This window comes from Sturnus vulgaris, chromosome 2 (assembly GCF_052056855.1).
Source record: "Sturnus vulgaris isolate bStuVul1 chromosome 2, bStuVul1.hap1, whole genome shotgun sequence".
Lineage (NCBI taxonomy): Eukaryota > Metazoa > Chordata > Aves > Passeriformes > Sturnidae > Sturnus > Sturnus vulgaris.
In genome coordinates, this window is record NC_142244.1 from 97,329,487 (window position 1) to 97,353,852 (window position 24,366).

At 33.6% G+C, this 24,366-nt stretch overlaps 1 long non-coding RNA gene across 1 annotated transcript in view; it reads right to left on the reverse strand.

Moving 5' to 3' along the window:
- LOC148224915 (uncharacterized) overlaps nt 1–18,294 on the reverse strand; it is a 36,758-nt gene extending 18,464 nt beyond the window's left edge. Inside the window, exon 1 of the long non-coding RNA XR_015801993.1 lies at nt 18,162–18,294. This is a non-coding gene — a long non-coding RNA (uncharacterized LOC148224915). The remainder of the gene's footprint in view (nt 1–18,161) is intronic.
- Nucleotides 18,295–24,366: the final 6,072 nt, after the last annotated feature.

Sequence of the window (24,366 nt, forward strand, 5' to 3'; positions counted from 1 at the left end):
AGCTATAAGTGAAACTGAATCTGGGAATGAACAACTGGAGTGTGTCACCATAATAGAGGATATTTATCACTTGTGTGTTTGCAGAGTTGTGAATTTTGATGATGACATTTCTGCACCTTGAACTTCACAGAACTGCTGCCTTGTTCTTGTATCACCTCAGGCATCACCTGAGTAGATTCAAACCTGTTATAATCCTGCTATCATAAAAGAGAATAAAATAAAATAAAATTAGATTGTTAAATTACTTTTAAAGAGGACGCTTGGGAATATTTTATATTAATATATTTCTATAGAAGAAGAATATATTAAAGAACATCCCTTGGAGGAAGAGTCTTTTAAAATTCATCTGCTTTCGTTATTACAGAAGAGAAGGTCTGTATACTTCTGCAGAATAAACAGCAGTTGTATTTCCATGGTAAATTATATCATCATGTGCTGGTTACACCTGACTGAGAAGACTCAGAGAGGTTTTTCTCTATGAGAACTTCCTCTGTCAGTTGATGGGACCACTTGAAGGCTGGTTTGGTTATTGACAGCCTGAGAAACCAATTGGAGAAAGTTAGTTCACTCCGTGAAAACACATTTTGAAGGAGGTAACCCGGAAAAACCTCTCTCTTCCAGTAGCAGTGCAGGTGACAGGGCCTGGCCTGGCTCCACTGCAGGGCCCCTGTCTGGGGAGCTGGCATGGCCCGGCAGGGAGGAGAGGTGGCCATGGGCAGGGAGGAGAGGTGGCCATGGGCAAGGAGGAGGGGTGGCCATCAACAGTGAGTGCTGCTGCTGAGCCCAGGGAGGCTGATTGCGATCCCAGCTGTTCTCCCTCCTCCCCCTTTCCAGCACAGCCTGAGTCTCCTGAGATCCTGGCACAGCTGCAGCATTGCAGCCTTGCATTCCCCGTGTGAAATCTTAACTCTTTCAATGCTCAGATAAGACTTGCAGACTATTCAGTTCACCCCAGAGTAAGAATGAAAAAATAAAAGAGCTAAATTTCTTTAGATGGAAGGAGAATGAGGAGATGTTGTGAAGATGGCTGAAAATCCTTTTTTAAAGTTGTAGGGATGAACTGATATCGCACTGAAAATTCCTATGAACTGAGGAGAAAAGCCATGGGGGATTGGAGTGTTCCATTTGATAGACCATTTGACCAAAAGCACCTGTGTTGAGAATCTTTGCCCCGAGGAAAGAAGGGGACCTCGGTTTTCTGAGGATGAAGCATGAACAGAGAGAAAAGAGATGAAGAGAACTTTTGCTTCAGAAAAATTCATTCTTAAAAGTAATACCCCATTGGTTTGACATGGCCCACAAGCACAGCGCTGGGAAGGCTGTAAAGCTGGGAGGAGTGCTACACGATTACAGGTTCCCGGGCTGCTGCTATTCATAACTGTGAAGTCAAAGGAAAACTGTTTCCTTCTCCTCTTGGGAAAGGAATCCCTATATCCAAACAAGAGGAAGCTTCTCTCTCTGAACTGAATAGGATTATTTAAGTGGGGAACTGACTGAAGTGTCTTTGTATGTTGTTGTTAGGAAGGATTGGGAAGAGGGAGGAGGGAGTGGTCTGAAGATCTTATTCTGAATTTACTGTCTTCTTTTTCTTTTTGTAGTTAATAAATTTCTTTTTATACCCTTTTAAGTTTTAGATCTGCCTTGCTTTTGCTCCTGATTCTGTCTCACAACAAAAAATTAGTATATTTAAATTGGCAAATCAAAACTATGACATTATTGGTGTGTTGGCCGGGAAATTCAAATTAAACCAAAACACATCATAAGGAAGAAACCCTGGCTCTTAGTGTTTTGAGTGCTACAGAGGTGATTTTGAGGGCTAGTTTAGGGCTAGCCTCCTCAGGAGCTTTTTGGCATGTTCAGACTCCATAACACTTTGCACAGATTGATTCTGTGTTTCACAGAATATTTTTGTGAATCCTGTGAATAATACGCTCATTGTAAAAATGAATCATCTTTTTAAAGGTTAAGATTTCATTAATGTTGAATACACATAACATTTTATTTTAAGGGAATGTTGATTTCAGATTTTATATGCATTATATATATATAGATATGTTTATGCATATGCATTTGTTTAAATGTATTAATGAGCTGCACAAACAACACAGATATTTTTAAGAGAAGGTGTAACAATTTTCTGTAAAGCCCACCCAATTTCATTCATTTGCCAAGAATTTAATTTGTTTGTGCAGTAATAAATAATGTTCCACTTCATCTTTTGAAATACATCTACTCAGATCCATCCACTTTAGTTACCTTTCACACATTTTGAAGAAGAAATGTTAAGTTCTTCGTTGACATTTGTATTCGTTTCTCTTATGGCCAACTACTCACATAGATCGAAAATTTAAGCTGGATGTCCTTTCTCCAGAACATCTGATGCTTACTTCTTTTCACAAAGACAGTTCAGTGATGTAAAATGACAACTGCCCATGCAGAGAGGCCAAAAGAAATATACTGAAAACTTGAGAGCATGTTTAAAGATAATGTTAAAACTAGTTCAAGCCTAATTACAAGAAATAAAAGGTCAGGTTTTATTTCTACTTATTTTTACATATTCATATTTGTCTGTTTCAGAAAATACACTTATAGATTCCCTCATTCTCACTAGAGTGTGCAGTACATTTCAAGACAAAGTCTATGCAAAATCAAATATTATTATACAAACAAATATATATATATATATATATATATATATATGCACAAATGTATGCATAAAGACATAGGTAGCCCTAGAAATGAAATTTAAAAAGAAAAAGCAAACAAATGCATTATAAAATTGTTAACAGTGCACAGATGGAAATATTGATCAAAATATTAAAGTCTGAAGTCTAGGAGAGTTCTCAATTCACTCTTACAGAATGACAAATAAGATTTTCTTATGTGGAGCAGATTGCAATGATCAGCAAAACTGAGTTTGAAGGAGACCATCTGTGGCATTTTAGCCAAGTGAGATTGTATTGCAATAGCTAATAACAGGCTACTAACAAAATTTGCGAGGCCTCAGGAGTGAAACTTGTCAGGCTTGGTTTGCCTGAACTTTCCTTGATGTTCCTGGAGCTTTGATCTCATTTGGTTTACCTTTGACAGATTTTTCTTTTTAAAGATTGGGTAGCTATGACTACCATTTGTTTTATTTTCCATTATATTTATATAGAAAAAATTGTGGCAGTAACAAGAGGTAGTTATTTTGTGCCAGTGAAGTATTTATGCATATGATAATGATACAGTGTAGTGGGAAACAGGCCTAGCTTGACAGTAGAGAATTTGAAAAATGTAGAAACTGGATACAACATAGAAAAGTACAACAGAGGGTGATAAGGAACACAGGCTGACACTGGAGTTGTTTTGTTAAAGAAATGCAGATCTAGAAGATTGACAAAATATGTTCAAAAGTAAGAAAGACAATAAAGAGTAAGTGTTTAACATTAAACTAACTGTATAGTAAATTCAAGCATTCAGTGACATTAAAAATCAATGAAGAGAGAGTACATTGTAGAACTTTGTTTGAAAACAAACTGCAGTAAAAACAAAGGAGAAATGAGGAAACAAAGAAAATAAACAGGCAGAAGAAGAAATATAGCTCCATGTCTCTCTTTGTAGGCAAGAGGACTTGCTTCAACCATTATCTATACCCAACCCTGGCTCCCTGTGCCCTTGCTTGCCTGAGGAACATGGGTGATCACAATCTCAGAGTACAAAGGGGTATTGAAAAAGGGAACCATTACATATAGTGATTTTAACTGCATTATCATTATTATTATTGCTAAAATTGTTATAGCTGTGTTTTGTTTTTTTCCAATAAAATTATACTCTCAGATTGAAATCCAAACTAACAAAATTTCTTTGATTAAGATTTACATGATGCTAAAAAGTCAGACATTTGGGGTTATATATAACCTGTATTTTCTTTTTGATCATAATACTTTCTGCATTATGGAACTGGAATTCCAGTGGCATATATTGTTATTTTACATTTAACTTGCTGAAAGACTGCATATTGTGCAGAGTCAATAGATTATACTAGGAGCAACCTGATGGGAATTGCAGCAAACTTTCACTGGATGAACTGGCATTACCAGTGCTTTTCACCTATGATGACATGAAACAGACTTTTTCATAGAGAAAAAAACAAGAGAATTTTTTGAATAGGTATGTCTGCTTTAATGCTTTCAGTCAAGCATACAAACTTTATCATGTCAGCTTATAGTTACTTACAGTTATAGTGCTTTATAATAAAATAAAGGCTGATAATAATCAAAATACATAATTAAAACCCGCATTATGTTGTCAAAAAACCTTAAAAATTATGTGCCAGTCAGTGCATTGGAGAATGCTTTCGTTAAGAAAGAGCTGTTGTAGTAATTGTTTCCTTCACTGAGTGTTCCTCAAAATATTATTGAGGTGATCAGCAAGACTTCCTTTATTATAAACAAGTTTTAGTTGTATTCTTAATAAAGATTCATTCTAAGCAGAAATACATGATGCCAATTTATATTTAGTGTGTGTCCTGGTTCTGTCCAAGACAGGGTTAATTTTTGGCATAGCAGGGAGAGGGCATGGTTAGGACACAGACGTTATTCAATACCACCTAATGCCATGGGGCAGAGAGAACAGAGTTTCTTCTGAGAAGGAGGGGTTCCTTTTGGTTGAGTGAGTAGGCAGAGGGAATCTGTTTTCTGGGGACGTTTCACGTGAATTGGTTCTTTTGTACCCTCTGTCATTAGTATTGTTGCTGTTACTGTTTGTTTCCTTATCATATTGCTGTTTCCAGTAAATTGTTATCTAAACCTGTGATCTTTGCCTTTTGTGCCTTTAATTCCCCTTTCCAGTGGGGAATTTCCCACCTCAAAGGGAGGTGGGAAAGAGGAGCAGTGCATGGTTTTAGTGGAAGTACTAAACTGGAGAATATTATTCTTAAATCATAACAGTGTGGTACCCGGGAAGACCAGCAACTGTCCCCTCTAGAATGCTAAAGGCTATTTAGAGGTTCTCTGCTGCATTTCTCAGTTGCAGCTAGATGCCTCCATAACTTCAACAACAAAAGATACCAATGTCCATGCTACTACATCATTCCTAAGTGTCTGAATTCCAGAGTGCCATACAGAGACAAGTAAGTCTTCCATTTCCATTTCCCAAAGTTGTTTTCATTTTGTTATATTTTAAATTAAATGTTATAGCACTATTTGGATGAGAAGTATGGATGTGAGTCACAAAGTAATCACACAATTATTTGAAGTGGTACTTCTTATTAAAATAATTGTATCAATTTGTTGGTCAAACCCTTAGCTCTGGATCAACATATTGGATCAAACTCCTAATACTCAGCAACTTATGTTCTGGTACTTTAGGCCAGTCAATTCAATTAAAATACTCCCACTATATATATGATTAAAAGTCCTCTGCAGACACTGAACGTGCTTACTGCCTGGAGCTGACATTTTAAAATATGGTATGGGTATTGTTTTGTTTGCTTATTCCATTTATTGATGTGATACATATTTTCGCTCTAGAGTACCTTAAAACTTACATACTCATATAAAAAAGGTGATTTTCTGTTCTCCACCAGAGGGGATTCTCCATAGACAGAATTTACACAATGTTGTATGAAAAATCCATCTGGGGCTGTTTGAATCTACATGAAAGTGGGATCTCCAGCATCTGAAATGATGGTGACAATTACTTGTTACCTATATTCTTCTCTTTACTCCATCTTGGTTAAACAACTATTTTATTATGCCTTTTGTTGTCTGGCCTTTTCATGCTCAGAGACAAAAAAGAAATCTACATCATCTCTCTCTGCCCTCACATCAGTAATGGACATCTTGTTTATTGAATTTTAAGTTATTTGTGTTTACTTACCAAAATAGAAGACATTGGCAAAGTGACCTTATCACATACCAAGACCTCTCTGTTTAATCTTTAAATTTTCTGTTATCTTTGTGCATGTATACAATACAACTAGATGACATCCATAATATTGTCACTATGTGCCATCTTAAGTATAAAAAGTAAGACAGCATTGTAATAAACATTTTACATTCTTTCAGCTCAGAAACTTGACCAGTCATTTTTGAACTTTAATAGGACCTTTTTCTGGTAAAGTACAAGAAAGACAACTCTATATGCATCAAATGAGTGGATTATGACTCTTCAAAAGTTAAAGTTCATCTCTGCAATTAAATCAACTTTGACAAAAACAGCAGCTTTGGGAAAAGGTCATGCATGAGTGCTGAGAGGCTGCAATTCAAAGCATTTGAGATAAACAGCAAATGAACTGACTAAGGGCTTGTAAATCTAGTCCTTCCTGTATATCTGCTCAGCAGATATGGCAAGGAATTTTTAAAATAAATTTGGAAAAAGAGCTGAATTACATGGGATGTTATTTGCATTGCAGACATTTAGTGGAACTCTTGTTTGTCAGTGACAGAAGTTCTATTATATTATTCTTTCTACTTTTAAAAAATGTTTCTAAATGTAAATGAAGCTGGAAATGGATCTTAATATATTCAGTAACACAAAGAACAGGTTTTACAGAAGACAGCAACTTAAATGAGAAAAGATGAAATGTAAGATTTCATTTTAAATAGATGTGCAAGCTAAAAATGAGGGACACGGGGCATTTAAAAACCGGGTATTTTAAATCCAACTACAATAATGTGGTCTTCAACAATACAGGATCAATTTTTTTTTTAATGGAATTAATTTTCATTTTATAATTCTAGTTTTCATGAAGCTCTTGCAGCAGAATTTCAGAGGAAAACAAACAAACATATTTCTCAGCTTTCAAAAATGAAGAATCCTTCAAAAGATTTATGTGGTCAGGTAAATTGGTAACAGCATGCACAAGAACTAATAGCAAAGGGTTCTAAGTTCACTAGCGTGCAAAACTGCTAGAGAACATACAGCTTCATTTCATCCAGTGTTTTGCAGGAGGTAAACCATTAAACAGGAGTATACCTAGAATATAAATAATGGAAAAGAAATTTAAGACACTGATATACAGTGTGTTAAATAAAGTGTTTGTGTTAAACAAACAAACAAACATTTTCATAAAAATGAATTCAGCACCCTGTAAAAAACCCTCTTGTTCAATTTTAGAACGAATCTGCACCAATATAGTTTTAAAGGAAATCAGCAGCACCTGAGGTAAATGTTGTTTCATTTTTCCCTTGCCACATTTATATCACCTAAATATTTCCTGAAAAGTTAAACTTGTTGATTATGTGGAATGGTATGGATTTTTGCCACTGTGGCCAACAGAGAAAAGATATTTTTTGCTATGAGTTCAGTGGCTCCACTGGAATACATTATTGGACTGACATTTCATTACCTGTCAGCTGACTCAGCATTTCAGTTTTTATAGCACTTTTTCATTACCATTTATTTAGTCTTTGAATAACGTGTCTCAATGAAACATGCTCAAACAAACTGTCAATATTTTATAGAGATTTATTGTGCCCTCAGAGTACAATGTTCTGTGATGGACTTGTTCTTGTACTTCCTGCGGTTTGTAGCTAAAAATATACTATTAAAATTACTATTAGATATTGTTAATGTTGTCTAATATTATTGTCTTCTCTCAGCCAGTTGTATGGTTAAAGAGAAGATAGGTGACCAGTCTAGCCCTGATCAGAATCTGTTTTAATATAATTTAAGAAAAAAAAATCTCAGGGGTAAAAATAATAGGAGTATTAGACGAAGAAGAGAAATGCGTGTCCCTTCTCTCTCTCTCTCCTCCCCGACACCTGTCATTAAGTGTAATAAAGAATTGGGCTTGTTAAGCATAAATGGGAGCTAGGGATGTGTTGTACAGCTTACTGTACTTTAGCTCCTTTCTTTTGACCATTTTTCTTGATTTTTTTAACATGGTATTTCTTTCTAAATACCCAAAGATGAAAACTTAAGCAACTGTTACCTTCCTTTGACTGGAACGCCTGAATGGCCAGTATCAATTATACCAAATAAACAAATTTGTGACAGATCTTGGGGAAAGTGATGCTGAGGTTATTCTTTCTGTAATTTTCCATTTGATTTGTTTTTTTCAGGAATTAATTTTTCTAATTAAAAAGAAAAGCAATAAAAAATCCAATAAAATTTTCAGTATAAAATAAATAAAACTAAAAAAAACCTTCATTAACTAATGAATATTAAAGTAAACCCAATTGTACAATTTTTAATGTAGTTTTATAATTATATTCTGATAAGAGGTGTATTTCTTAGGACTTCTGAATCTTTCCAGCATGAGATATTTTTATTTACAGCATGAGCTTGAAAAAAACAGCTATTGATGTCATTTACCTTGAAATTAGAAACAGATTGCTTCTAGATTCATCTTTACAACCACTCCAACAGAATCAAGGTCTTCTTGTGAAGCAAAGAAGGAACAGCATATCACAGAATTGTAGAATGGCTTGGATTGGAAGAGACCTTAAAGATCATCTAGTTCCAAGGCTCCTGAATGCATTTCTTCTGTATTCCAGTCCACCAACTAGGGCAGTTTATCAGACTGGAAAAAGCCAAAATTAGGACTCTGACAGAAAACAGGCATCTGTTTACAGTTTACCTTTGCTAATAAGTAAAAGGCCAAGTGCTTAGCTATGAAATTGAAAGGTGTAATTATATGAACTTTGTCTCACAGCCGTGTTGGAAGCTGTGCTCTGTCAGACAGGACACAGGGTTTGCCAAACCATATGGAAGAGGAAATCACAGGGCAGGTGACTATAACTGGTAACCATTTCTTGCACTTGCACAAAAAAACCCCTGTTTTTTTTATAAACTTATATGCCTTAAATATTCATTACTGATACTTTTAGTTGGAAACACTTAGAAACATTCATCACAGGCTTTAATGTGTGTACATAATTCGCCATGTAACAGGCTGCAGGAACAAACGAGTTCTATAGAAGTGTATTCAATACAACAGCTTTATAATAACATAATTTTATGAAATTATCTGGACACATTGGGGATTATATCCATTTGCGTTAGACTGGGGACAGAATCTTCCAACAAACTTTTTATCACTGATGAAGTGAGTTTGAAATAACTTTATCCAGTGACAAATAGTGCAAATGTAGATCTGCTTAGAGGAGAATGGGAAAATAAGATTGTCAGAAACTATTTGCAAGGAAAGTTTTTCTAGCATAGAGAGTTGAAAGACATTTTATGTGCCAGAAAGCAAAGGAAAACCTGCTGTATAAAGAACTAAATTAAGGTTTCTTGGTAAAGTAATTCTAAACTTGCCTAAGATGCATGATAATTTCACTGTAATGTCTATGTCCCTATTTCAAATTTGCTCCCTAATTATTTATTTTGGCAGAGGTAAGAGCTTAAACAAGAGGAAGCAATGGTCTGTAAAATTACAGAATGTAGTTTTATTAATTTTAAGTAATAATGAACATAATTTACCAGAAATATTTGAGTGAAATCCTCAAATTAAGGTGCCATCTGCAAGGCATTGCTTGTGCCTTATATTAAATAGTATTCATGGACAATCATTGTGTTATGGGCCTTCTCAATAACATTTCCTGTGAGTCTTCGACTAAGTCCTAATCAGAAGATACAGCAATATGATTTTGTTTACCTACATCTAGTCTGTCCAGAGCTATCCCTTAACCTAAATTTCAGCCTACAGAATGCTGTAGAGAAGTTAATACATAAATGAAGTAGCTCTCTTGTACACTGTAGTGTACCAATAAGCCATGTCAAAAGTACTGTGAAACTCAAGATTTAAACTTGTAGTTAGCAACTTCATGATTATGAAGGCTCTGTAATGGCTGTATTTTGTAATACAGTGAGTAAGGTGGGTTAGTTCTGGTTTTCTTTCTTGATTTTTGATGGAGAAAAACAAGATGTGTAATAATTACTGAGAGTGATGATGCAAAGTGACACAGAGTCCCCAGGCAGATAGATGCACTATCTTCTTTTCTTTTTCTCTGCCTTTCCCCTCCTCACTTCTGTCCTTACATAAAGGAAGCATTTCCATTCTCATTTGGAACCTATAGATGAAAAGGAGGAAAGATGAGGAAATTGATGAAAAAATGGGTGTTGGAAAACTCATTCCTTTGAAAATCAGTACAACTTAGGCTCACTAGAGCTGTTCTAAAAACCTGTATCCATATCTCTTAGGATCAACATTATCTAGAATACAGTATTCAAATTCTATTTAAGGCACTTTAGATTTATGAGTCCAAGACCCCTGTTTGCTGAAGAAAAAAAAAAAAAAGCAAAATAGAAAAGTAAAACAGAAAAAATGTAACACTGTCATTGCAGTAATATATTCAGCGATATAACAATGTAAGAGAAAAACAAGGCAGCATTGTTAGCTATCACTTTCATAAGAATTAAATCCTGAAGTACTAATACTCATAGATAATTTATAACATAAATTCTTCTTCTTAGCAGACAAAATTTGTATCAAACCAGTAAACATGGTTATTTTTTATATTATCAGTCAATAACATGGAGCAAATGTCTTGAGAATATAAAATCCTCTCATCCAGAATTGCAAACATATTTCTATAGATTGGATTATCAGGTTAAATAACTAAACACTCACTCTTAAAGGATTTGACTGATACTTCCTTTCATTCCAGAGACTCTTCTAAAAATCATCTATTGCTGCATACAATTGGATATTGCAAGAGACATGGCTAATGAGGCTGAAATAATCAGAGGATATTGAGATGATTTATTTGCAGGGTATGTTAGTTTCTGCACTGAATCCAGTTACTAAAATCAGACCTTCACATCCTCTAATACTAGCAGTGTTACTATGTTTTAGCTACTATTGGCTACTATTACATAATGTTTAGCTAATGACACTTGGGGTAATTAGACACATAATTTGTCTTTCATGAGATGCTATTTTCACAGAAACATAAATGTTATCCTTTACACTTATCAGTAAATAAATGGCTGCCATTCAGTCACATGACTAGTTGGCAAAGATTCTGTGTTGTACAGCTAGAAATAGCAAACGTTTTTCCTCTCTCCATTCAGAGCATTACATAGTCAAATTAGTGGCTAAATAACACTGGTTTTCCTTTCTGTAAGTGGCCTTGGAAAGCAGAGCCTGTAATTTAGTAACAGCTGCAAGAAATTAGCTGAAAACAATCTACTACAACATAGACAATTCATGCTATAAAACAAACAAATACAAGTAATTCGCACAATCAGAAACCTCATCCCCTAAGTTCATCCAAACTGATTATTCAGATGGTTTTGATGTTGTTCCCCTGGGTGATGAAAAGTATGAAGCCTGTGGCCATAAAAATTAATTTATATATATTTTTATAATTCATGTAAGGCAATAATATCGTCTTTTTTTTGGGGGGGAAGGGGGGGCGAGAGGGGTGGGGATCTGGCTAACTTAAGAAAATGTTCCTGCAATCATATATACAATTATAATTATAAAGTTCTTTGGTGCCAGCACTGTATCAAATTATTTCAGGTCAAAAATGTCAAAGAATAAATAAAGTTTTTACTCCTCTCTGATCTTGCTGGTTTTTCAGGTTAATTTTGTCTGGAGAGTTTATTGCGGTATAATCTTGTTGAGGAATGTTCTTCACTGTACAATTTTTAAGAAAATTTGAAGCCAATGGATTTAATCAAAACTGTTCCCACAGTTAAATGACAAAAAACTTTTTTGACCAAAAGGAGCAGATTTGTAGAAATATATTTATTTGGTTTTAAATTTTCCACATCAATACTTTTAGATTGTTTCTTAAAAAAAAATAGAAAAACGAATTATATCTTAAATTCCTCTGTTTCCAGGATTCATTCATTTTATGATTTGAACTTATTTTTTTCTTCGGGATCTTTTTTTTTTTTTGGGGGGGGGGGTGTAGGATTTTTTATTGTTTTTTTGTTTGGTTTTTTGGTGCTTTAAGAGGAAGAAGAACTGACAAATTTTCCTAATTATTATTAAACTAAAGCAAAGAGGAAACAATGCTGAAAACTCTAAAGAAAATATTTGAGGTTATTTTTTTACCATTGTTTTTCCAGTTATATAACTGCATCAAAGATCATGGATTTGCCTAATTTTACCAGTGTTCCATTTACAATTACTTCATCTAAAAAAAGAATAATCATTGCCTTTCAAAAATAAAACAGAAGCAATAGTGAATAGTGAATAGTGAAACTATTTCAGTTTCAATTAAATTTCTAGCAACAATTAATTCCAGTCTAAAGATGAGAGATTTCAGTCCAATATGAAGAAAGAACAATTTAAAGATAGTTGGATAAATTTCTGATTTCTACACCTGACATGTGTTTCACCCTGTGGTTTATTTGGATTTTTTAAAAAATAGTCTATCTTGGATTTTCCATAAAAATAAATACTGACATTCTAACCTGTGTCCAAGGTGGAACTGATAAAAAAGGCAGTTGTCTAAACATACATTAGCAGTTTCTTGAACAAAGAAAGTGGATTCTGTCTTTCACTGCAGTAGTTTCTTGTGGTGGAAGACTTACAAACCATGTACAAAATTTGTAATTCTGTTTTATACCTCATGTCAGATCTAAATATGTATGTATGAAAATGTGAGACTTATCTAAACTCCCATCATACTCAAGGGACTTCAGGTCTGTATATACTCTGGACTCTAGAGAATTATTAAGAAAAAAATATTCTGAGCAGAGTAAATCTTTATGAGGGGTTTCTGTTCAGCTGCCCATGTACAAGAATCTAAAGTCATCTCAAGTATGTGACGTGGAAAAAAATGGAGGCAAGGCAGGGTGCCCAGGAGCATCTCAGATGGGTCTAAATAAGTGTGAACAAGTGAATCAGGTACAAAATTCCCACATCTACAACCATCAAATATCAACTTTGTAATAGCATGGCTGTTCCTTCCATAAGAATGCCTCAGAGAGAGATCCCAGTTTTCTGTCAAGTGTAAGCAAAGGAAATGGGTAGAAATTCTTGAATGTTATTTTTCTGTTTCATTGTTGCCTTAATGTGCTGTCTTGTTTTACTCCATTCTTTATTGTGGCATGGAATTTTAATTGTACTCTCATTAATTCGAAGGCATAAATGCCTCAAGAAAAATGTACATGGCATAATGCCCAGTGTAAATACTCTGTTTCTGGACAGGCTTGTATGTATCCAGGAATGGAAGCAAAAGGGGAAAAAAAGTGTTCAGTGTTGTTTCTAACATAATATCTGACTGTTTTCTTTGGATGTGAGGGGTAAATAATGTTTTATATTCTGGTAAAATAATCTGGTCTAATTGCAGATTAGAGTGGGATTTCACAAACTGTTGTATGCCTCCTTGTGCTACAAAGTGAGTTAGAAAAACTTAAGTATCTATTTTGTGTAGCATAACGATCAAATTTATTATTTGAAGAGAAGAAATAAACCCGCTTATTCCAATGCCACTCCTGACCATCTGGTAGTTTTTATGTCTCATCCAGAGGAGCATGACCCACAGTTTTTGGAAACATAATCATAAACACATGTCTCTCTTTGATTAGAGTGTATTTTGGTTTTATTGATGGCAGCTTGTTTATTGAATGTACCAATGAAATCTTATTTTCCAAGAGACTTTTACCACTGAGGTTGGTGTTGCTTGACTGGATGACCTTCAGTAGCAGAAATCCATCTGACATATATTTACTAAATTAAGCAGATGAAATAAACTGTTGAAGTAAAGGAAGATCAGTACAAAATCCAGTGGAGGATCTTTTTAACAATTTGGTACTTTCTTAGGCTTTTTATAAGCTTTTAAATGACAAAGGCACTGTTTAGTTCATAATTTTACCAGTCAAAATCTGAAGGTCAAGCTGTTGTAATTGCATATTTTAACTAACCCAATTCCTTTGGCTATTATGGTATGATGGATATAAAATAATTTTATGTGATTAAAGGCTTGATTTTTATATGGATAAGTGTTTAAGTGTTTGTAATAATGGCTTAATCTTATATTCATGGATGTTTTAAATGGCCAAGATGAGATTTCTCTTCATCATCGCTGCAGTATTTAATTTATAAAGGAAGACTACATATAAGTTTTAAAAACACAATAAAAAAAATAATCAGTTGTTATCAGATTACTTTCATTGTCTATATAATTTTAATATTTCTGAAGAATTAATGAAATGTTTGCTATAGCGTCCATCTACCTTGGGTTAATTTTCCTATTATTTAAAAACACTAAAAGGAATTTATATTAAGCTTACTAGGAATGCCCAATTTCCTTTGCTTTGTTCCAACTCTTTTTTTCCCACTGCCTTCCAATTTTTCATAATATCTTAAAAATTGCTTTTTACACATGAATACTTCTTTATATATATGTAGAACTGTTAGATCCCTCTTACTATACCTTCTGTTGCAGCAGATACTAATACTCAGCAGTAAGTGGATTTATCACCAGCAATCCTGAACTTGTTCTCCTGTTGTTTCTTTAAACAAATCTGGATCCAATGTGGATTACGTAGGTCCTTATTGAATATAATCAGACCCATTGTAGTAGAGTAAAAAACTGCACTACTTGTGCATCTGTTCTCATTATAATTCTAAATTAGCTATAATCAGAAAATAAACCCAGCCAGGACCAGCCCCTCTGATCTCTGAGGGCCAGCTGGAACGCAAGGGGGGTTATTTTCTGCTAAATTCCTATACCGTTAATGCAACAACAATTGATTTCTGTATTTTTTTTTTACTTTCTTCACATTATAATAAAAAGTGAATATCACCTTTTTATTTACTTTCTTCAAACCATTCAAAATTTTATGGACCTCCATTTTACCTTCTACAGATTGTTTCTTTTTAAACTCAGAAATACTTTTTACAGAGTTCCACTTAGCAGGTAAGTAATTTCATGCTGCTGATCATCCTTTTCATCCTTCTCAGAACTTCATCTGAGCCTGCTATTTTTTTTTGTTTGTTTGTTTGTTTTTTCTGAGATGGCTAATTAGCACATTTTATTCAGCATGGAGTATACCATCCATTTTTAACTATTTTTTCCTTTGTTTATTTTCATTCTATACTCCTTCACTCTTGTTTTGGACAAGATATTTGCCTATTTAGAATTATTTTAAGGTGAGTATTGAGAGTGGTAATCCCTAATTCAAAGACCACCATTCTGTCTCTTCAGTTAGGGTGATAGTTACATGTGTTTTATATTGAATTTATGAGCACTGAATTATCTTTGATATTTTTTATCATTGAATACAATGAGTTCCTTATGCAATATTTGCATTCACCCTATTTTTCACTTTGAAAAATGTTTCTCAACTGTAATATTTGGCAGTCATTATTCACTCTCTTATACAAATACAGTGAATTTCATAGGTTTCCTGCGTAGACTCTTCTGGGACCCCTAGGGTTGGGTCTTTACAATAAAGAATAAAAACGTTAATTTCTATTTTTTTTTCTTTATTTTGCTGTCTTTGTTATCTCTAAGCATATATAATCATCCACGGAAAAATTTTCCTTGGTTTTCTTGTCTTTATGAACCTTTCTGAAGTATTATGGTTTTGTTATTTTCTCCTTTCCATATTTAGTTCTGTTTCCATTTTATATTTTTCCTTTTCTATATCTCTTTCTTCCTGAGTTTTATTTTACCTTCCAGCCCAGTTTTTATTCTTTCTGAATATTTCCTATGCCTCTTTTAACTTTTTCCAGCCTGTAGAATGTTTCTTTAAAAAAGACTTTCTTTCATGTTTAAAGAGATAGATCTCTTTTTCATTATTTTCCACATTATCTATTTTTATTTTAATTTTTTCCTCATACATTTGATAGATAATATTTTTATTTGTTTCTTTTTGAAATCCATGCATATTTAAATCCTCTAATCATAAAATATCACAAGATGGAAAGGATCTTAAGTTCAAATACATATACATGCGGATTCATGAAAACTGTAAAACCTTCTTTTCTTCTTCTATGTATTATGACCAAATGCCTTCTGCGTCATATTCCATAATTTTCATTGGAATGTTTGTCTTCATGTGTGTGAAATAAATTGAAAAAAAAATATTTTTAGGACTCCTATTGAACAAAATATATATTTGTACCTTAGAAATTACAATAAGTTTATTCCTGATTAATGTCCTATATATTGAAATCCCCATAGGAATTCTATATGTTTTCCTTATAAGATCGACTCATTAAGCTCTTCTTCCTGCTGCAAACAGAAGTGAATATGACCAGCAATCTGGAAATGCCTTTCTTTCAATGAAATTTGCACTGTGCCATTAATTTTTGAATTTAGGTACTAAGTTCTCTTTCTATAGTCTATCAATCTGAATATTTCATTTATATCCCTTTACTCTATGACCTGTGTCAATTTTCAACAATTTTTCAATAGATATTCCACATACATTGATATATACTGCACCAGAAATTTACACACAGAGGAGACACTGAAAATTCAGTTTCTAGATTTGAGATGTGCTAGTTTTCCCAAAATCAACTATATTTTAACTGTGATGGTAATTGGAATATAATCCCTCTGTCTTTACCTAGAACTATGAGTTTTCCACCTTATTTTCTATTCTGGGTAGGGGCAGTGAAAGAACAGCAGGGTGGCCATCAGACAGTTGGCCAAGATCAACACACCATAGCAGTTATGGTTTGATTATGGAGATTATTGAAGACAAGAGGAAAAAATAAGGACAAGAAATCACCTTTTTTGGGATCACCAGAGATTTTCTTCCTTAATTTACCCAGCAAAACAGTACACTTTGTTACAGTAATTCTTCATTATTTCCTTAAACTAGTTGAATTTTACTTTCATTTGACAATGTTACCACAGTGAAATAAAAGAATCCTGAATTGAAATATCAAAAAGAACATGGAAAAAAACAGTTTAATAATATGAATTTGAATCGTGGAATTTTACTTCAGATCTGATTTTGTGCTGTGAAACTGGATCTGAAGCTTTGAGTTTCTAATTTCATGCACACAACACAAAACTCATCTTTATATTGGACTTCTTCACCTTCAAAATGTCATGAATCATGTTAAATTGCATTTTAAAATATCATAACATCTATTTCTGACATATTTATTATGTTTACCTCTATTGTTTCTACATTACAATAATAATTTTTAATTCTTCTGTTGCCAATGTCAGTTTTGAGCTGATTTGCTGTAAGAAATTTACTATAAAATATTCGTACAACTAAACATTTTCCTACAAACTATAATTCAGATACTTGTTTGGGGCAAAAGATGAAGCAATCACATTCAGTGACTACTGTTAATTTGGACTCAATGAAACCTTATGGTTCAAGAATATTCTTCACCAAGTCAGTACCAAAGTGCTCTACAAAGCAGAGAAGGATCATTCAATCTTGTTTTACTGGTATTACTTCCTGTGCCCTTTTATCAAAAGATAGAGGGAGCTGCACATGCACATTCATTTGCATATGTATCCCAGGTTTCCTTACACACTCATCTCCTTTTGCAGATAATTTTATTTCTTTTCAGTTTAGAATTACTGCTATTTCCCCCTTTCTTTTTTTCATTTTTAAGACATTATCTTTGACAAATGTTCTGATTTGACTGTATATTTGCATGGCTAGTCTTACCTTGCATATTATATTGTGTTAATTCTTGGGAATGTAATGTGTAACTAGGATAAGCCTCTTTGTTTTCCTTTTTATTTTTCTTTCTGTTCATTTATTTAGTGTTTCTATACAACTTCTCACTATAAGATGGGATGCAATGGATTGAGAAGAATACATTAAAATAATCATTTATTCACTAAATGTATTATGAAATATGCTGACTCTACTATTTCTATGACCCTTTCACATCTTTTTCATGTATTTTCTTACCTCAAATTACATCCTTCTTAGATCACTCAAGCTCTATAAAATATTATTTGTCTGAATATCAGATACACCATGAGACTGAAATAGATAACGAAGCACTTGAAAGTTAATTAGATGTCTCACATAGAAGAAAAATAATAGTATTCTGAGGTGATAAATAACATTCATTAGCATCTTGTAGTCCAAAACTTTGACTATCGTGAAAATAATGCAGAGCCCATGAATTCACATCTATTGTTAATCTCAACTTCCTTAGATGGCAAAACCACTAAATTTCATTATATCTCTGAATTTCATTTTTTATTTCATATGTCAGGCTTTAAAGTCCATTATTAACTCCTTCTGTTTATGTCTAATCAAAGCAGGTCAGTACTTACTGAGGCATTATTGTGAGTAAATACCCATCTCTCCTAAGTGCTCTTCTGGTGGTGTCTAACCCTCAGAATATAATTCCTCTTGGCTTCTGAACTGAAAGAACATGAATAATCAAACAGCTGGCTCTTGCTGAAATGAAAGATCTGCACAAGCTATGCTGTAATGTCACGTTGTGCTGCTGCCCTTGTGCTGTGAAGTTATCCACAGCTTTATGCATGTCTAGAACACTGTAAGGGGAATGAGAGCAAAACAACTGACCTTTCTGTTTAAAACACAAGTAAAGAATTACTAATTTGTATTCCTCTGATTCAATTTAAGCCTGGGGATTCATTTGCCATTGGTTGTTTCTAAATGTTATTATTGTACAGAAGGAAAGGAAAAAACCCAACCAGCAAAACAAATTAAGTAAAAGCATGATTTTTGAAAGTGCCAAGTATGGTTCTTGCCTGCTCTCATTGTGTAAAACAGTAAAAGTTAAAAAATGCTGAGACTTGAATGAATAGAAGTAATCTAAATTAACAGTTCTGAAAATTGGTTTCTAGATCTATTCATGAGAAAAAAAAATTAAAGTGATTGGTAGATTATCAAAATTTTATTAATGCAATACAATTTTTTTTACTTGACAGTTGAATGAGTGGCTTTGGAGAATGTGTTTTGACTATAAACTACCTATACATTATTCAAAAACTGAGCTCAGTGTTATAGATGTGAGCTGATGATTCTACAGGAGGCACAGGGTTGAATGATGCTGCAGCACATATTCATATTCAGTACATGCACATAGCAGAAAAGAGTATCTAATAAAAAGCATTTTAAAGCATTTTTTAACAGAAATTTTGCTGCTTAGTAGATATAACAGACAACAGGCAAAATCTAGGAATTACAACTGAGTGTAAATCTGGGGTAGTATATCGGAAATGCAGTTAAAATAAACCTAATTTTTTTTAAAAGAGCAAGCAAAACAAACAAAAAACTTGATGGATCTCATTTACAGCATAAGATGGTGAAATCAGTATCACTTAGATTACTTACCTTATGCATCTCATAGCTAGCTAAGTTGTTGCTAAAACTAGAATTGACTGGGCAACAATTTTAAATTATGGATTTAAAAAAAAAATATACTGCAGTCTGAATTTACTTTTATTCCTCATGTAATATTTTCAATGCCATTAAAAAAAACCCAAACCTTTGACAAAACAAAATCAGGTTTTTATAACATAATTACTAAAATATTTGTAAATTAATTTAAAATATTTGCAGAAATAATTTTTTAAATTCCTGACCTTTTTTAGCTTTTGAAAAAGCAATAAGGTCACTCTCATCAACTTTTCTCTTAAAAAGGTTTGCCTCTAATTATTTTTATTTTAATGAAAACTCTGGCCATCTCCAGATAACGCAGACTTTTTTGTGGCAAATCAGACAAAACCTCCCATTTATGAAAGCAGAGTTTCCATTCTGTGTAAACCTTTTAAAATAAAATCTTTTCATATAAACTATATACATTTGAAACACCCAATCATTTCTGTTGAAGTCACACATTTTTCCTTTTTTGACTTGTATCTAACAAGGTGAGAAAATTTGAAAAATAACACATTGTGGAAGAACATTTAGAACCCTAAAGTAGGTTACTTTTATGCGCCGTATCACCAGAGCTACATCTTGTCTCCAGACCATCATAGGTCAATTCAGCAACAGACAAGCTGAATTGTAAGGGCAACTTTTAGGTTATTGTTTACACAGCATTGATATAACCCAGCTGAAATAAACATAATATATTCAAGACTAGAGAGCACCAGCTTATATGCAATTATTAAAAAAAAAAAAAAGTAAAACAACATTTTCTAGTTTAAAATATAATCAACTTTAAGACTCATTCTGTTTTAAATATATTTTTTTCCTAGTAAAATTATTGTATATTTCCAGCCCCAAATATTGGCAGTTAGTCAAATGGCTATTTTGTGTCATGGTGCCTCATTCATTGGCCTTAAATCCATAAAGAAACTATAAATGGAACAGCATTTAAAACACTTCAGTTACTCAGAGGTGAATTTTCAGTGTCCCTCTGAGATGGAACAGTAAATTTGACTCATTAAGTTAATTATGTGTATATGTAAAGCATTTTCCAATATGATTTGTAAAATCTACACAAGGTCATAACAGGCCTTTTTATTTAGGCATAAAGTTTAAAACCCCCAATGTTTAAAAAAAACCCCAAAACACTGTACCATATAAACATTCCTATATTATATAATATATATTCACATGCAATTTATTCACATTTTGCATTTCCATAATAACCCCAAGCATGCTATTCACCCATGAAGTTTATATATAGCAATTTCATCTAGTGCATATTTTACTTTAGTAATAAAAAGCCTGTTTATGTCTTCATCATAACTTCTAAAGCCAATTACGACTACATCTCTTGAAAATTTACTCTAGTATGGTAGTTAATCTGTTTCAGGTTCTAGCTCAAGAACAAACCAGGTTTCAACAATGCAGTTACAAAAAGAACTCAGAAGCTTTCTTACCTCAAACAAGATTATTTCTTTGAATACTTTACCAGTATAGTAAGTGCACATGCAATGACCATAAGGCAGAATTTAGTAATTAATAAAGATTACTATTTGCTATGTTACTGCAGCCTTTTTGCAGGAAATTTTCATTCTCAATAATCTCATCATACTCTAACAGGATGGGATGCAGCTCTACTAATAAAGCTGAAAATCAGGTGTGAAGTAAAATTTTAGCATAAGGAGGTAAAACTTTTTAGTTTTAAGTCTCAGGAGTCCAGTAAAGGGAGGAACAGCTACAGTATCTGACAAGATATCAGATATTGCTACACACAGACTGTTTCTGGGTAGCTTGGCTGGAATCTCTTGCATTATCCTGTTTATAACATAACCTATTCTGAATGACGACAAAAAAGACAAAACATCTTGCTTTTACTTTTGTCTTTGTAGTTTGAAATTCTATTTTTTCTGGGAAAAAAAAAAATATATGTGTGGGGAAGAATTCTTTGCATATAGACAGGAAAATTATGCATAAAATTCAGCCTGACATCAGCCTGGGAAGTTTTGCTTAACCTGGAAAGTCTTTAAATGACCCCATTAAACACAATGTAGAAATATCAGCAATGGACAGTGGAAAGTGATGCAAATTTTGCAGTAAGCTAAAGACCATTTTTAATTTAAGACTGATTGTTTCAGGCTCTATTCAAAGGCTTAGGAGCTCCATGTCATAACCTGAAATTTTAGCAGAAGTGCACAACAGTATGTTCTAGTGTAAAAGGAGTTTGTGTGCTATGAGTGGTGATAAAACACTGACTTTGGGGAGAACTCATTCAAGGTATCATGCAGAAATATGAGAATTGAAGATGACTGTTTTCATGATGAACTCAATGATATAAATTCCCAAGATACACTGATGCTCCTAAATTGAAAAGAAATTGAACAAAAAACAACAAACAACAATAAAAAACAAAAAACAACAAAGTAAACAACAATAAAAAAAGCCACACCCAAACTGAGTAAAGCAAGCAATCTGAAAAGATCAAAAATACTCAGATGACGCTGAAACAATTAAATCAATAACTGATATAACCTGACCTCAAAAAGTGCTGTGCCCCTAAAATGCCTAAACTCTCTTTTGTGTGCATGTGCCTAAGGTTGTTACAGATTAAGTGTCTGGAAGAATCCCATGAGGTGTTATTGCCAACCAGACTGGTGTTTTCAGGGTATGACACTGATCTGTTTCTTTGAGGCAATGTCAATTCATAATATGGCTTTTTTTTTTTTCCACAGAAAAGAAGAAATTTAAAAAATATATATATTGATCAGAATTCTATTTAAATAATTGACATCCTTAATTCTTTTTTGTCATCCACTATGCCCACACTCAATTTTTTGCCAAACAAATAAATTCATCAACTTCTCTCATGCAAATTTTCTGCTCTATCTGTCTGCCTTTGCCATTTTGAATTTGATCCTCAGCACTTGACCTGGGGCATCTCCAACAATGGCTTTAAAAATTATTCTGAAATAGTTCCTGGAAAAGACATGTTGTTACTGACTAAATCAATGCAAAATGGCTGATCAGTAATTAAATCACTGCACCTGTGACTTTTCTCACTAGACAGTGTAAAGTATTGGTTACAGTAAATGAGCCTGCAGATTACACTGTAGCTTTGGCAGCAACACAATTTTCTGAGGGTTTTTTTTGGTTTTTGTTTTTGAGGTTTTTTTGCAGTGCTGGGGAAGAGGAAAATTAAAGATAGTTGTGTCCAGAATTATTCAAATATATTATAGAAGGGTTTCTGGCCCACATATTACCACTGAAAAGGCAGTGGATAGTTTATGAAATTTTGAAAAATGCTGCAACTCCTCAAACCCTTGTGCAATTATGTATGGGATAATTTCATTTTCTACCTCCAGTTATATAGTACTGGCTTATGAGAGCTCATACAATCTGTGACAGGCAACAGGACCACTTTTAGGTTGTAAAAGATAGATTCCTGTGTAAGCTAGTTCAAAGTTGGCCTAGCATACTGTTCTGCAATACAACTGGGATAGTAATGATTCTCTACAGCAATCTTTTGTTAGCTGCTCTATGATGAAATTATGCTCAAATTGTAAAAATAACATATAAAAACAAGCTTCTCCCATCTCCATATCACTCAAACCAGTTGCTTCCCACTGCATTTAATCACAAGTTAGGATCTCTCATGAACTGCACATCAGTCTCATACTATTTCAGAAACACTCTTCTGCATGTGGGTTGGCATAAAATGCAGGTTTCCAGATGCAGAGCCATTTCATTAGGAAAAGCTTTTCTAGAAATATCATTGCTCTGTACAAATTTCTGAGAAGTGGGGGTGGAGAAGGACATGCTGAACTCTTCTATTTGAGACTGAGGACTCATGGCAGTGGCTCAAAAATGCTTTGGAGGAGGTTCAGAGTTGGCATTATAAAGCATTTCTTTACTCAGAGTGTGGTCAAATACTGGTTACAGATTGCCTAGAGTCGATGTCTCAAAACTATCAGTGTCTGAGGCACATGAGTATGGCCCTGAACAACATAATTTAACTAAGGGTCAGCCCCAAATTAGTCAAGCAGCTGGACTAGATGATCATTAGAACATCACTTCTAACTGAAATATGTTATTCTATTCTATTCTATTCTATTCTATTCTATTCTATTCTATTCTATTCTATTCTATTCTATTCTATTCTATTCTATTCTAAATAAAATGCATCCTAACAATGATCAAGTCAAAGCAATTGAGTGGGCGACTTAAGTCAGAAACAAACCGGAGGTGGAAATGGAGTAAATATTCTATTTCTTAAATAAGAATTGCCAATGAGCAATATCGATGTGGAGGCATTGTACAGCTATGCCATTTTAATGGAGATCATAAGTCACATGTAGGAGCAGATTTTGTCCCTGTACCAGGTAACAAGAGCTATGAACTGAAATGGATAAAAGCCACCTTACCCGTTTGGTTCAGATGAAAGGTGATTCCATTTGCCTTGTCAAAATTTCTGGTGATATTATGTACATTAAAATTTGCTTTACATGTATGCACAAGATTATGTCTCCTTTCTAAATTCCTTTTCCTGCCTTACTTCAAGTCTCCTTCCTTTTATTTGGTCATCATTTTTCTCCAAAACACCATCATCTTCTCATCTAAAGATTTCAAGAAAGATTTCCTCTTTGTTTTCATTTTAACAGAATCACAGAATAGACTAGGTTGGAAAAGACGACCTTTGAGATGACTGAGTACAACCTGTGGCCTAACATTACCTTATCAGTTAAACCATGGCAATTTTTCATGTCTTCTGTCCCATTTATGACAAGACCATCATCTTGAATAATAAATCCCTATGCCCTCCATCAGAAAAAGTGAATTTCTATCTCCTCAGTGATAACTTTAACTTGAAGAATAAATGTGTTCATAGCAGGACAGTCTCTTCCCTTAGAAGATTTGTAGAGGTAAGTGGTACAAAACACCAGCAGGAAGTTTGCCCAATGAGTGTGTGAGGATCAACTTCTGTCTGATGAAATTTAAGAAACATGTTGACTTTTTGAATACTAACATATGTTCAGAAACCAAACAAGAAGGAAATCTTTTCCTTTACCACAAGTATTACTACATGTATTGTTATAGCTTATGATGACAAACGTTAGTTTCCACAGACAGTCTTTTGTC